Raw genomic sequence first — 17,039 nt, forward strand, 5'->3', positions numbered from 1 at the left:
TCATAGTACCTACAATTAAACTAAATATTTAAAAGGGGAAAAATAATGCATCTTTAAAATTTTCCACAGTTGTTTATTAGGCTGCAAAAACTTCGTAAAGAATACTAGAACTCTCAGGGACGCCAGTAATAGAACTCTCACCTACCCCCCAGAAATTTTGGATAGAAAAAAAGTTTAATTGTAAACGTTATATTCCTTATAGAAAAATTAGCAACTTTTATTTGAAACATTCTTTCGTAAACAACAATGTTTACTGTTTCTCCAAAACTCTATAATAAAAGAATGTTGAAAATTTTCAGGTTAACTTCAACTAGTGGTTATTTGAAACATTCTAAAAAAACAAAAAAAATATTCCAGAAAAACTTTGGAAAATTTCGAAATTTTTGAAAGTAATTTGGAGACGCCCTTGTTGGCGAATATGCATTGGTCGTTATAGCCGAAATGTTGGCTTATAATTTGAATGAATATTGATTGCTATATGTCGTTAAAGCCGATATATTCCTAAGAAGGTTTATTTATATCGGAAGTTTAGGTTTATATTTTTCTGGAACCTTTCATTTTCCTCGTTATAATCGGACTTAGTTCATTTATTTTTCGGTGCGTATATTCTCTGCACTCAGTAAGGATGTAAACTCCGTTTTCTCGATACCCTTTTTTTGTCATATAATAAATTTGCTTTAAAAGTAATTAAATAGACAATTCAAATAGAGTAAAAGTCCCGTTCTGAAACCGCACAAGCACACACCTATATCTAGTCAAAGGAAAATGCAAACAAAAAAGTATTAACACTATAGAAAGAAAACCAACACTTTTCCATGAACGGTTTTAATGAAAAACTGTATCATCGTAGATAATGCAAAATGTAATCACCATAAAAATAACGTTCTTTATTGTTATTTTTAATGTTTTGTTTTTAATGCAATTAATGTCATTTAAAAGCCACAAATTGATTATTACCTACTAATTACATTTAAAAAACATTCAAAATTTATGTGCAATTTCCTAAATTAAAAATTTTTTAAAGCATGAAAGCTAAAAAATCATTAAAAAAAATTATGAATCAACTTTTTTTTTCAATTTTTAAAAGCAGGTGAAATTTACAAAATTTTAAAAACCTCCGACAAATGCTATTTATTCCTTGTAAACCGATTTTTGGAAACTTAGCTATAAAATGTTCTCAATTAAGGCGGCTCGAGCGTTTAGGAGCTACGATGCCACTGAGAAACACACTGACGCACAGATAAACACTTTAAACTTATAACACTCCTTCTTAAATCATTATAAAAGTGATGGTCAAGGACATTAGATGAGATGAAAAGGATACTTAGAGAGCTATCATTTTTTGTTAATTGAAATTGAAATATTTGATTTGACCTATGTTGCTCATTTACGAACTCGACCTCTCTCTTTACGTCCTGAGTACGCTGTAAGAATTTCAGCTTGATAAATTTTTTCGTTTTTGAGTTATCATGTCCACAGACGGACGGACGGACGGGACGGACAACCGGAAATGGACTGATTTTTTGGTGATTTTATGAACACCTATACCAAAATTGTGTTCGTAGTATCAATATTTTTAAGCGTTACAAACTTGGGTCTAAACTTAATATACCTTGCATATTACATATATGCATGGTATAAAAACGAATATGCTTATTATACCTTTTTTAAAATTATACTTTTATCTATTGACTATAAACGACAAATTCTAAACTATATTTTCCTTATAAAGAATTTACAAACGAATTTTATAAACTCTATATGAGTATAACATAATACACAAGTTAAAAAAACTTTATGACATATCTGATTGAAATATTTGCAAAACTAAAGGTATTTGAAAATAAGGGCACTATTATATACGTACGTTACATACTTCACTTTATACACTATGACACAGTAGGGTAAGATGCAGTACCTTGAGTACAATGTACCTTAAATGATTCTGTAGTTTCTATACAGATACTAATATTTATTGAAATGAGAGTATTTTTATCAGAAAGCAGGTAGGCTGAAGAATGGTTTAGTTAAAGGTTTTACTGGCATTTATTAATATCTTTTATTTCTACAATTTCATTTTATTATCCGATATTTAAGAGTAGTAAATATCAAAAAATCAGCAGAAATCATTGCAATCACAGGCTGGATTTTTGACATATGCTTGAAACTTGAAAAATAACTTGTATGGATATGGATACAAATGATTCAAGCGAAAAATGTTGGGTGTGTAGGCGCACATATTACGCAAATATTAAACTTGCCCTAGTTTTTCAAGTTCAATCGAAAGCTCACTCTACTCCATAACTGATAATCGATAGACGAACACTTTAAATTTGATAGTTGTTTTTGATTAAAAAAGTAACATTTTTTGTTCTTAACATTTTTCTCAAACCGTACCGTTTAGGCAAAAACGGACTGAAAAGTTATACCCAAAATGGTTTTTTCGTATCAAAATTGTTATTTCGTATAATTGTTTGCTCCCTAATCTTCGAAAAAACTTTCCAATAAATTCAATAAAAGACCATTTTTATTCAAATTGAATGAACAAACTCGCAAAAAGCTAGATTTTTGCTACCGATTACTGTCTAAACTATACGGTTTACAAAAAAATAATTATAACAAAAATGTTTGCGTATTTTTAAAGAACAACTTTCTAATTTAAAGTGATCATCTAATGTTTCATAACCGAGAATTATAGTTAGGTTTTTATTGAACCGGAAAACTGATATCGAATTTGATACCGGTTTAAGATGTAGGCCTTTGAAACTTACATTTTTCGGTTGAAGCATTTTCCTCGATTTTTAATTATCGAGTTTCAAGCATATGCCACCTTAAGAAAGCCATCCTGTGTGTATAGGTATATATGTATGATAAATGTATATAATTTTTCAGTTGCTGTTAAAGAATCCTGTGGATGAAAAAGCTGTTATCAACCTAGAAACATACGTTATGAAACTGCTCGTTTCTGAATTTAAGTACCCAATTATCAAATTCTTGGAGTATTCTGGATACTACACCTTCTCCTACTATGAGTCAATATAGTACACCTATTACAGTGATAGATGTAGTGTACCTTAAACATAAAGTATTTCCTTACAAATTGTGAATGAAAATACCTACTAGCTATTTTCTACCCTATTTTGAATAGAGAACATAACTTTTCATTTCTTGTAAACTTACTGATTTAAAGTAAATGATTTTATCACGAAAATCGAAATTATAATTTTTATGAAATATTTATTTTTGAAGTGTTTTCTTCAATTTTTTGATACCATTTAAAACAAGCACAATAAAATTGTATTTAATAACTTTTTTTTTTTAGTGTTCGTTCATTAAGTCATGAAAGAAGACATTTTATTATTAATCCCTATATATTATAAATTTGAAAGTAAGGATGTTTGTTTGTTTGTTTGTTTGTTTGCCACGCTTTCACACAAAAACTAGTGAATGGTTTTTAATGAAACTGTACAGCAATATAGCTCATACATCCGAATAACACATGAGCTATAAATTATAAAGATATAGATATTAAAAAAAAGAATTATATTTAATCTGACATTTTGGTACTATTTTAAATTTTTACAGAAATCTTTAATTTATGGTTCACAATAATGATCACAGATGGAGCAAAATTATCATCATTTTGAACCATCAATTAAAGACTTCTATAAAAATTTAAACAGTAGATGTCAAACAAATCATGACCACCTTTCCTGATACACTCAATCAATTATGACTAATTTAAAAAAATGAAAACTGTGAAAACTATTTTTTAGCTGCGTACCTACAGTCCCTTCACACTTGAAGGCTTCCATGACACTTCATGGAAGGGGGATAAGAGAGATCAAAACAGGTGAAGGCTATGAAGCGGTGGTTTTTACTTTTAAACCAATGAAGCGGGCGGGTATCAAGCTATTCATAATTATAAAAATATGAACAGATTATAAACTTAATCATGTTTATCAAATTTTATATTAAAAGCCATCTATGAATAGTAATCAGAAGCTACCAAAGACCAGAATCAGAAGTTATTTAACAAAGTAGAATTTAAAAAAATTATGTTGAAAGGTTTCGATTTGACAACGTTTACTTTTTTAAGCTTAAAATTCATACTTTATAAGCGGGTCGAAACTAAGGTGATGTATTCTCGAATTTTAAAAATCTTTCAAATTCACCTTAATTTTGATTTTACGCAAACTTTATGTATCATAATACTTGATTTTCATCAATGAATAAATTATTATTCATCATAATTATAAAAATATAAGCCTATCATAAACTTGATCATGTTTCTCAAATTTTATGGTAAAAGCCATCTATGAACAGTAATCAGACAGAAGCTAAAAAAGACCTGAATCAGAAGTTATTTTATAAAGTAGAATTAAAAAAAATTATGTTGAAGGGTTTCGATTTGACAACGTTAACTTTTTTAAGCTTAAAATTCATACTTAAAAACGGGTCGAAACTAAGGTGTTGAGTTCTTGAATCTTAAAAGTCATGCAAATTCACCAGAATTTTGATTTTACGCAAACTTTATGTATCATATTACTTGATTTTCTCATTAATCTATATCTATAAAATTGTTTGTCCTGAATGACCAGCCTAAACCACTAATCGTAGAGACCTGAAACTTGGAGATTATGTTCTTTGTATGACGTAGGCATCCCAAAATTCGCGAATTTTTTGCGAATTTTTCGCGGATGGGAATTTTTTATATGGAGAACCCATGTTAATAATTTTATAGACAAATATAGATCAACGTATGCATGTTTGTCATGTTACTCAAGTTTTTTTAAATGTCGTTTTAATATATAATCGAATTTGATATCAGCAAAAGATAATTTAATTAAGAAAATGATGGTTTTGGCTGGCTTTCACGGAAAAAAATTGACTAAACGAATCATTATCGCAAGGGATTGAGAGAAAAGTATACTGTATCACTTTTTTATTTCATTCTTTAAAGGAACACAGCGAGCTATATGGACGAATGTTGTTTTCCAAGGGGATGTAAGTTTAATGTGTTCCCTTAGTCTTTAAAATTGGTTCTCTAAATGAATCAACGATTCATTAAATGAATCATTTATGGAATACATTGAAATGAATCATTATCACGAGCGAAGGGGCAAAAGCTGGTAATGAATAATATACATGATTAGAAAGTTATTCGGGCCCTCTATAAGTATCAGTTCTACCCCAATTTGAATGTTACCTACATACCTTTTGGATGTAAGAAAGTATGTTTCGTTCATATCGCCTACAACAATATAACTTTCTAGCTAAAAACTTTTTATACCTCACCTATTTAAAATTTAAAAGGGAAAAAAAATTCTACAAACTATTCGTGTATACTCAGTAGTGATATTTACTTATAATAATAATATCATGAAATTTTCATATGAATAAAGTTTGTCCTCTTCTCGTAAAAACTTTTCTAGTTTTCTAATAAATATTGTTATAGTATAATTTTCGTTGTTTATTTATTTATTTATGGTTGACTGAGTGATAAAATCAATCTTAAACTTTATTATGAAATAGAAATTGAATTGGCTATTCTAAAATAATATATGAATATTCCTGCATTCTTCTTCTATTTCTTTGGTAGAAACGTACGAATGTTTCCGATTAATTTTCTACTTAAGACAAAATTCCAGTCCATTTAACTAGCAGATGCGTGGTAAAAATAGCCGCAAATAAGATGTTTTATCTAAGGCTTCAAAGAATATTTCTGAACGTCCAGTCGTCCAAACGCGGAAAGTAATCGATTTTCATATTTTTTGGGTTAAAGTTTTATTAAAAACCAAGTCTAAATAAATTTCGTTCGTAAAATATAATGGTGACGAGGACTTGACCTTGGAGAAATCTTCATGATGAAGGCTAAGGCCATATCCAGCCATTAGATTGGACAATAAAAATTCTACAAATCTTGTCTTGGTTATTATTTTCAATATTTTAAGATGTTCTTGAACTTTTAAAGCACTCTGTAGGTAATATCATCTCGGGAAAACCATTGGAATCGAAGATAAAACAGTTTCAATTTTACTAAATGTTGTTTTTGAATGCATGAATTATTTCAATTGAATTTCAACTTCAAGGTTATATTTAAAAAGTGATTAAGATGAGAATAAGAAGTCATTTTCAGAAAATTTATGTCACCTTTATTTAATCAGCTTCTAGTTTACAAACTTTGTATTGTGTTAAATTACGATTTTCTCATGAGACATAATAAAACTTGTGAAAGTAACATTAAAAAATATAAATTTTCAAAACAAAAAAAATTCCCACATCAGGGAGACACTTAAATTTGTCTGGTTCTTTTTCTTTTTGTGGTGATAAATCTATTGACAAAATTTTCTACAACTTGTACCAAGAGACTGTGTAAGGAGGGTTTTTTAGGCATTCGTATAATATTTTTTAAATAAAGTGATATAAAAATCGTAAAATTTAATAGATTTTGATGTTTTCTGAATCGAGTTTCCTTGGTACCTTAGTCTAGACAAGTTGGGGTATGATATTATCTGGCAGTAGGAATGGTTGAAGGGCAAACGTTCCCTTGGATTGTATTGAATGCTTATTGTTTAGAAAGTTTATTATTTAGAATTTTCGTTAAATTTGTCTAATTGTTCAATATTTATTATTTCGTGTGCACCTTAACTTTCAAACTATAGTAACATATTAAGTTAACCAAATTCAAATGTAATTGCAACACATGTTCAGTTAGATGTTTTTATTTTTGAAATTGAAAACCTTATTATATTTCTTCGTAGACGTAGGATTATGATTACAGTCTAGTGCAAAAGAAACGACTGTAATCTTTAAATTTTATTACAGTGCCTTTTTGTTGTACTTATTAACAACGAACAACTAGATATGAGGTTTACATTTATAGAGACGGTAGATATGCTGCAGTAGATATACTTTCTATATTCTTATGATTATATGAAAAGCCTACTTAATGTGCAGAGAACATCGTTTTAAAAGATTTTCTTTATGTATTTTTTTCTTTTTGATGTGTAATTTGAGCACTGTTTTCACACATTTACGTGAGAGAAATCTTCTGTTTCTTGATGACACTCTCTTCCGTTCTATGATAGTTCTATGGAAAGGATCTTAATTATAAAAAAGATGGTCTTCAGATAACACTTGAATAAAAAATGCGAAAATCTTTATGTCTGCCAATAGGAAAAAGTAGAAATCCGTATTAAAACGGCAAAAAAGTTGTCTTCAATGACTATTTATGAATTTTAAGCATTTTTTATACAGAAAAAATCCGGTCCAGATCAAACTGATGACATCAGTTTTGAAAATTTTCTTACAGAAAAGTGTTGCTAGGTACTAGCTTGGATAGCCTGATCTCAGCCTCTCAAATTATTAGACGTTCTGAATACCATGTCTTAGCTAATTAAAATAAATTTCTTCCAGATATCTTGTCTTAGATTAAAGAAAAATATTCTTATCCAGTTTAAAAAACTTGTAGAAAAGATTTGAAAAAATATAAATTTCTTAAAAATAATATCGCGAGATCGCAATCGATTTTTTTCCCATCTAGAGTTCCTGACTTTACATATCAAAATAAAATACTTATTGTGACAAAATGTTATTGATATTATTTTCCTTTAATTTGAAAGTAGTCAAAGTACTTATGTTTTGGAATTAAGTACTAAGATCTTTGATTCAAGAAATATTTATTTGTGTTGTAATCTCAACAGCAAAGTCAACGCATTTATTTGAAAGTAGTAAAATTGTTTTACTGTGCCAGCTCAGGTGATTTTGTGCCCAGGTTACTCACCCTATAATATAGTATATATTAACATTTACTTCAGTACGTAATTTTGCTTGTAGTTCAACATATTTAATATTTTGCTCATTTTTTAGTTAAAGTAATTTGAATCCAGGTAATAAGTAATCTTTTTGTGTGCTTTTAAAAACTTACCATATTTCTCATAGATTATAATATTGTTAATACATACATTTTTAACATGTAAATTATTATTAATCACAAAAGCTAGCAGGTAGTAGCATCAAATGTAATTAAAATTTAATTTCATGTGATGGGGTATTATGATTAATTTTTTCCTCCGTTAATAATGTTCATTTACATTTATGGATAATGGATTTTTTTTTAAATCAAAAAGCTAAAAATGCATACACAGTGAATGTGTTTCACTTTGAGTGTAGCCGTCCTCGTATTTTTGAGTAAAGAGAAAGCTTTGAGGGGTCAAAAAAAAAAAAACATAATATTAACAGCTGTGAAATTGGGTATTTTGTTTCAAACAAAAGTGGTATATTATTCAAAACTTTATCAAACAATAATGATACAAATTATCATTCAAGATATAAAAAGGTCAAACTACCTACAACAAGATGGGCTTTTATGTAGACAACATAAGATTACACTAAATAATCTTTTAAGCTGAAGCAGTGTAATCACAGATAATTGAAAAACTAGTGATAAACTTAGATTTTTTATTCACTTTTTCGTATGTTTTTTCACACTTCTACGCAGCTTCGATCATTACGGTAGAAATTATTGTCTTTGACTTTTTACACTCCGTATATAACAAATATATGTCTTGTTAAATCGATAAAATAATGGAATACCAAAATAATTGATAGTAGTATCATAAAATTCTTTTTATTTACATTTTTAATTGATTCTACACAGACAGGAAGATTACTTAAAGGTAAACAATTATTTTTACTTACCTAAATATCACTAAGAATCACTCGTAGAATTACTTAGTTCTTTTTGTATTATTCTACACAACACAGTGTATTATTCTACACAGTGTGTATTATTCTACACTGTGTATTATTCTACACAGTGTATCAATCGTTTTTTAATACTAATTCTTATAATAAAAAGACGAAAAATTACTTATAATAATTGAACTTTCAAAAGAAATTTTCGTTATTTGGTTTATTTATCGAGCATAGACAAATTACTTTGAAAAAAGCAAAACCTACTCTAAGCATTTTCCACAGAAAATATACTTTTCTGTAGAAAAGTTTATATTTACCTATAACGTTTATATTTACCTATAATTGCCTATGCTTTTTAATTAAAAATTATCTACTGTAGTGACATCCAATGAATCGAGTAATAATTTTTTGGAGCTCTCATAGCTCATATGATAAAACATGTTGGAGTTGCACATCTATATTATAATTAGTTGTCTATGCCTATATCTTTAGGTTCAGTGTGGTTAAAAAAAAACTTATCCAAATATTTATACAATTACTGACCTTGATAAATTGTTAAAATGAGCTTTTAACCAGATTTTTTTTTCTTTCTCTTCATATTTTCGTTTTTTATTTTAACTTTCGTAGGATAATATTTACACAGAGAGCGAATAAAGCCTTTTTTTTTGTTGTGCAAAAACCAACATTCATTCTTCTATCGTATGTATATGTACTTACATACGAATTTAAATGTTTTTATTATTCATATTATATTTTTAAATATTTTAGGTAAATAAAGGAAATTGAATAATATCGTTAAAAAACCCTTCAAGCAAACACAAACCACAATCGTAATATGATAAAATTAAATCACATTTTGAAAAATATTATTCTAATAAAAAAATAATGTGTAGAATTTGTTTTAGTAAGTTATTTAACTTAAAATGGTTTGCAGAAATCGAAAAAATAAAATACACACACGAAAATACTACTTTCGTGAACGGACCCCTGAAGTTACAAAAACGAAACAGTGTCATGTTAAATTTCGTGACTATTTCTCGTATTAGTCATCATTCAACTTGTTTAATTAAATATTATCATCGACGTAAAAGAAATTATATAATATTTTATTTTTGGATTAAAACATACCAAACATGGTTGAACATATGAATGCGACCTTTATGGTCCACATCAATAACTTCCCAGATATTACATATACATATTAATTATTCCTTCCCGATTATATTATAAATGTGAAAGTAAGTATGTTTGTTTGTTTGTTACGCTTTCGCGTCAAAATTAACGAATGGTTCTTAATGAAACTGTACAGCAATAAAGCTCATACATCAGAATAACCCATGAGCTACAAATTTATAAAAAAAATAAATATTTAATAAAAAAAATTAAATTAAATCTGACATTTACCATTTTAAATTTTTACAGAAATCTTTAATTTATGGTTCAAAATAATGATCACAGATGGATCAGAATCATCTTGAACCATAATTAAATATTTCTGTAAAAATTTAAAATGGTAAATGTCAAACGATTCATGGCCACCTTTGCTGATATACTCAATGAATTATGACTATTTTACAGTTTAAAATAGAAAATTGAAAAGTGGTTTTTACTTTTAAGCCCAGGCGGGTATCAAGCTAGTTTTTTTATAACTTAATATGCGTTTTATACACCAGAAGAATTAGGATCAACATCCCGTGCAACACTATTTGTTTTAAACTATATAAATTAGTTCAATATTCGTAAATATTTCTGTAAATTGTTAGAGACAAAATGGTCATGGATTCAGTTATTATTTGTTTGTTTTTCTACAACTTCACTATCAAAATATACAGTTTCTTAATATTAAAAGAAAAATTTCTATGCGCCGTTTTTGTCAATCTTTTCAACACATCTTGATGTTTCATTTTTCATTCACAAGAAATTGTGAACGTCCGAAATTGTCCTAACTTTGAAACGTAATAAAAATTTCGATTTGGATTTTCGGACTCATTACAAGAACTTCCCTATCGGTTATTAAAAAAGTCATTTTTCTCACAAAAGAAAACAAAAAATTAAATAGCACAAAATAACACAATTTCTAGTTTTTTTGTTGCTGTTATTATTTTGGATGAGATTTTTTAAATGTTAATTATGTTGTTTTTTATCCGTAAAATAACCAAATAATGTTGTTTTGTTGTGCTCTTCATGTTATGTTAAATTTTATTTAATAAACAACCGTAATGACTTTTACCAAAATGGCTTGATGTGTTGTTGTATGGTAGTCGTCCGTATTATAATGTTACATATTTATAAATAAAAAATATTATAATGAAGATTTAATTTAGTAAACTGACTAGTACTCTGTGGACAAAATTAAATTCAGTTATTTTTTTTGTTTTAAAGTTTTTTTTTTAATGTTTGTGTTCTAATTTAGTCACTAATCATTCATATTTTACTCTGATATTATTTTTTTTTTAAATAAATTTTTTTATTCGCTAAAAAACGTAATAGGCGAAAAAAGATACGTTTGAGTTCATTTAATGAATTTTCCATTTAAACGATTTTGTCATTATAAATAAATAAGCACAATAACATATTACTCTAGGCCAATAAACGGTTTTTTTTTTTTTTTTAATTTAGCGCAAAAAAAAAAAGGCTTTATGGCAGTCAATATTACACAAAAATCATTATTATAACAATATTCTTATTGGGTTCCTCTCTAAAATAAATAAAAAAGCATTTAAAAAAATTACATAAATTTTAATTTCAAGTGAATTATTAATTGTATTTTTAAATTTTAGTAAAGTCATCACATTCCGCAGGATTTAAACTATGTATTATCAATTCCTTGCTTTAAGCACTTTAACTACTGTTATTGGCTATTCTTTTATATTTTTTTCGCTCCTGGTACCCTTGTTTTCAGGTAAATTCACAAGAAAAATTCGCAAATACCTACATTCGACTAATTTATAATTACATTAATTAATGTTATTTTGTTTAAAGAAACAATTCACAATTTAATCCAAATAACGTTATTTTTAATTGCTTTTGTTAATGTATTTTGAGACAAATAATTTTTCTTTTACACCATTTTGAAAATCTCACACTTCGCTCCGCCATCCTTGCATGTAGACATAAAAAATGATAGCTTTACAAACCAGTATCAAACACATACTAATTGTTATAAGTACAGTTAATTACAAAAAGTATATTTTTAACATCTTAAAAAACAACAACAGCAACTTATTTTATTTTTTAAAGTAAACAATAAAAATTAATTACACACATTTTCCTAAAAATAAAATATATTTAAGAAAAAATTAATTCCATACGTTAACAACAAAACAATGAATAAAAAGAATAATTATATCATTTCCCTTTATTATAAAAATATATTCCGCTCTAAAAAATATTCTTTAAGAGGAATTGAAGAAAATTTAATAAAAAATAATACAAATTTGAAAAGCAAAGTTAGTTTATTTTACAAAAATAAAGAAATAAAAAATGTAAGTAAAATATTAAAAGAATTTTATATATTAAAAATATATACATGTGTTGTTGTGATTAATATTTAACTGACCTCGAAAAATGAGGAAGCGACCTCAAAAAATCATAATAAAGATCAAATTTTCAAAAAGCGTGAGATAATCGTAGATAGTCAAATATAGACCGTACGTTCAAAATAGAAAGTAATTTAAAAAGTAAGTGTAAGTTTAGTTGCTAGATAGTGAAAATTGTTATATTCAATTCTTTAGAATATATTTATGAAAGTCGTAGATATAAAAATTCGTAACTAAAGGCAGAACGCTTTCAAATGTCCTGGAAAAATGCTCCTTGGCAACTACAAACTTCGTTAAGAATGACTTTCCAAGCATTCATTCACGTAACTATGAGATTGCTGTCTTGTTTGAGCTATAACCTAAGAACCTAACTTAATTTGTTCGTTACCCAAGTGACATATAGACCGTAAAATTTGATTATCTCATTTTCCTGCTTGATGAACGAACATAATGTATCCAAATATTTCCTTTTAATTTGTCGAAAAGTTAATATTATTTGATCATTAATATATGTGGGCTTCATTATATCCACTTTAATCCATATTTGATTCATTCACTGAACATGAATTTCGAACAACCTCACAAATTTCCCTTCTAAAAAAGTGATATAATTTTCAGTCTTTATGAAGATAAAATTAGCAAATGAGGTGGATTGGCTTACCATCATTTTACTTTTTTTATCACCTCATCCTTATTACTAACATTTTAACTTCAAAATGTTGTTTTTTCGTAGTTGATTCTTTTTTTTTAAATGAAAAGTCGAAAAAGTTTTTAAAAAATATTTCATTTATTAAAATAATTTTTTTAATAAATGTTTCTATGTTTATAAAAACCGTCTTACTGTCTGTAAAGTTTTCGTATAAAGACATATACAGCCAAGGTTAAATGTTATTCAATTTAGCCTTCTTAATATCTTACACAAATATATGTTTTGTTATAATGTAAGTAATGTTAAGGATGATTTTTAAAAAGTTTCCATCCATATATTTCGAAAAATACATAAATAGGAAAAAATCACGAAAATATTATCAGCTCACTATTTTAAACTAAGGCGTCATGGTCAAGTAAGGTTAATTTTGTTTTGTTTTGTTTTTTTTTTTTTTTAATGGAATTAGATTGCTATAGCAGAATATAGTTTTTGGCCGAAAAAAAAAGCTATTTGTATTCAAAAATTTTGTTGTTAGGATTACATTTTTGGATCCTCATTTCACGTATTTTCAGGCGAAAGTATTCATCAAGAAAATTTTCGGAACAATAATAATTTTTGAACAGATATTATTTTTGTTCGAAAAACAAATAATTATTGTTAGAAACATTTTTTTTTTCTATTCTATTCTCACAGTAAAATCAGGTGTCGTAAAAGCAAAAGTTTTTTTTTCTTTGACCATGAAGATATCCCCGTATGAAAAAATTGATGTATTTTCATTCCCCTTACAAATGGTCCAATACGTGATTTTTGTATTTTATTATTGTATATCGTCTTAAAAATACAAGGGAGGGAACTCTTTAAGGGATCATCCTGTGTCAATATAATTAAATTAAATTTATTTTAATACAAAAACTTCTGGAATTTAATATAATGATACAATATAATGATAGAAATTTTCGAAAACACGGCAACTATGACATGCTATTTTATGTTATAAACAGGCAATCAAAGTATTTTAAGGTTTTACAAGTATGTACTATACTCATAGACTTTAAGTAATGGCCATATTTTAAAAATATTACTGTCTTATTCTGTTCATTATTTATGTTTGTTTACTATATTTTGTATACAAGTCAGTCTTAAGATTATTATTGATGTTTTTATGTCCGGTTCTCTTGGGCTCATGCCAAGTGCCTTAACCAACCAGACCATATTATGTCATGCTCTAGATACAATGTAGAATTTTTTCTACTCAACGTTTTTGGCCTCTGTTTGTTTATACTTATTCTGATCTTAAAATACTGCACGTCTCGCCCATTTTAGTGGAGCATAATTTTTGATAATGTGTCTCTTCCTTTCAGGTGGTAAAAATTAGTATAATTATTTTCAATTTAAACATTTCGTTCAAAATTTTAATATTTTTACAAACGTTTACTGTACTTTGTTATTCACATTAGAAGAAATCCGCCTTCACAAAGAATTTGAAGTATCTAAGTTAAAATTAAAGATATAATACTGTGCCCAAAAAATAAGGTGACATTTTAATTTAAACTGCACGCGTTTGTTATGCGTCATTTGAACGTTATGCGTCATTTGCGTAACGCTATCCGCCTAAAAAGGCCGGAATTGTGGAAAGACAATTCATGGTTTTCACACCACGATAATGCACCATCCCATACTGCACTCATAATTCGTGATCATTTCAAAAACTCAACCCATGTCGTTCCGTAACCACAGTATTCACCTGAACTGGCACCGTGCGACTTCTGGCTGTTCAGCAAGCTAAAAATACTGCTCCGGGGACACCGTTATGATACGATAGAGAAGATTCAAGCCTCAGCGAAGACGGAACTGAAGGCAATCCCGGAAAGTGCCTGCAACCAGTGTTTCGTTCGGAAGATTGGAAAATCCGTTGGCATAAGTGCATTGCATCGGGGGGGGGATTACTTTGAAGGGTATGAAATTGGTTTGGAAAAATATAGAATTTTCAAAATAAATACAATGTCACCTTATTTTTTTGGCACAGAGTATGCTAGTCAAAAATACATTGGATACCGGATAACAAGAATGAAATTTATATGATAATTTACTGTTGCAAGTTTTTTGTTGCCACTTTATTATTATAATGATTATAGGTATACATAGATACTATATAGTGAAATAATTAGTCTTTAACATTCATTATAATAATTAAAAAATTTTTTTTTTAATATTTTAAGCATTTGTGACCCAATTATTTTGTATTTTACTGAAAAACAGGAAATAAAAAAGTATTTAAAAAAGAATGTATTGCGATAAAATATATTTTATCCGTTTAAAGAAAAAATTACTTCTTTTTAATAAAAATGTTCTGAAAATATTAATTATATATACTTTAAAACGATTTTGTGGCATGAAACATTTTTCAAATAATAAGATATGAGTTTTAAGTCATATTTCCCCTGAAAATATAGACTTATGCCTCTGTGTAGTGGCGGGCTAGTTATTTTTATACCTCCCAGAATATGGGAAACTATAAAATATCTTTTTTAATTTAAAAAAATAAAAATTTAATTAAGAATAAATTAAAAGAGAAGCCGTCATTGTATTAAAAAGTGGAAAATAATTATTTCTATGAGTTACTCATACATGAATATTCGTAAAAGATAGAGGCGCTTTGAATGACCTTGGCATTTTAAATTAAGCACCTCTAACTTTTACAAATTGAAATAATAATTTTTTAGTTTTTAGTATAATAAAAGCTTGCTTGTTCTTTTTTGATAGTAAAAATTCTTTAGGTACGCTTAGCTTGGGGAGTAAACGAGAATGTATGATCAGAATGCTTCGAAAATGTGCGATCAAGGTAATTACGATCAAGTTGAGTGGGAGATATAAGTTAGTGAGTGAGGATAGAAAGAGAGAGATTTAACAACATAAAAACGTCCATGTCTTACTATAAATATGTAAAATACTACATATGTACACAGAGACCCAGTAGCTTAGTGGCAGGACACTGGAATTCGAAACTAGAGACCAGCATTCGAAACCACCTGCACATTAAAATGTACATTTAAAAATTTTTTGTTTTTATTATTCAATAATTTTATAAATAATATTTATTTTATTTGTAATATATATTTACAGCAAAAGATGGAGCTAACGAAGTTTTACTTCAGTCCTGAGATCTAAAGCACACTCATAACACCGATGTTACAATTGATACCATTTCACGATCGTAATTTCAGATGTTCCAATTGATACCATTGCATGATGGTAATTTCAGATTTTGTTTTATATCCAATATTGCACACTTTTGGTTTTGGGTCTTTTGTTATGCGATTGCATGTCGAAAATACTATGGTTATCACTCCTCATATTTTAAAACCTTTAATCTTTAAGTTAATCTTACTTTATTTTAACGATGCAGACATAAAATAATGTCTTGACGCTCTTTGGCTCTAAAAAATAATACTAGTTGCAAGGAAAGTTCTTCACATGGTATCAAGTAAATATTTCCTTGGTTATAAAAATACTTATTTTCTTGAATTAAGTATTGAGATCATTGACTTTAGAAATATTTATTTGTCATAAGATTATTTTAACAGCCAAGTAAACGTATTTACTTCAGTCCTATAATGTGTATTTTGCGGTGTTGAAATTCTACAAAAAGGTTTCTTTTCCATTTGTTTGACGCGGTATATCAAATATTTTTTTAAAAGGGTTATGGACAGAGTTATATACAACTATAGAGAGAAAAAACCTACATGCCGCCATATACAAAAAATAACTTACCCACATATCTCATAATGAATTTAATTTTTTGTTATATAAATATAATTGTAGTAGGAAAATTTAATTCATATAAAAAATTATTTTCAGGTTTAACGCCTTGTCTATTTTTTGAGTACCTTATTAAGGTATGACGCTTTCTCTCAAATAAAATTTAATAAGCCGTGGCGAGTTGGAGACTGAGATAACATACCTATAATTTCCTGATTTTACGATTTTTTTTTTTTTTAAATTTATTTTATTTGTGATTTTTCTAAATTATTTTTTTTTTTTGTATAAATTTTAACAAAATTATATAGAGGTTACAAAGTGATAAATTTCTTATCAATATCACTTATGAACATAATTTCATAATATTGGGGAACGTAAATATTTTCTCCATC

The sequence above is a fragment of the Chrysoperla carnea genome, chromosome 3 (genome assembly GCF_905475395.1).
Source record: "Chrysoperla carnea chromosome 3, inChrCarn1.1, whole genome shotgun sequence".
Taxonomy (NCBI): Eukaryota; Metazoa; Arthropoda; class Insecta; order Neuroptera; family Chrysopidae; genus Chrysoperla; species Chrysoperla carnea.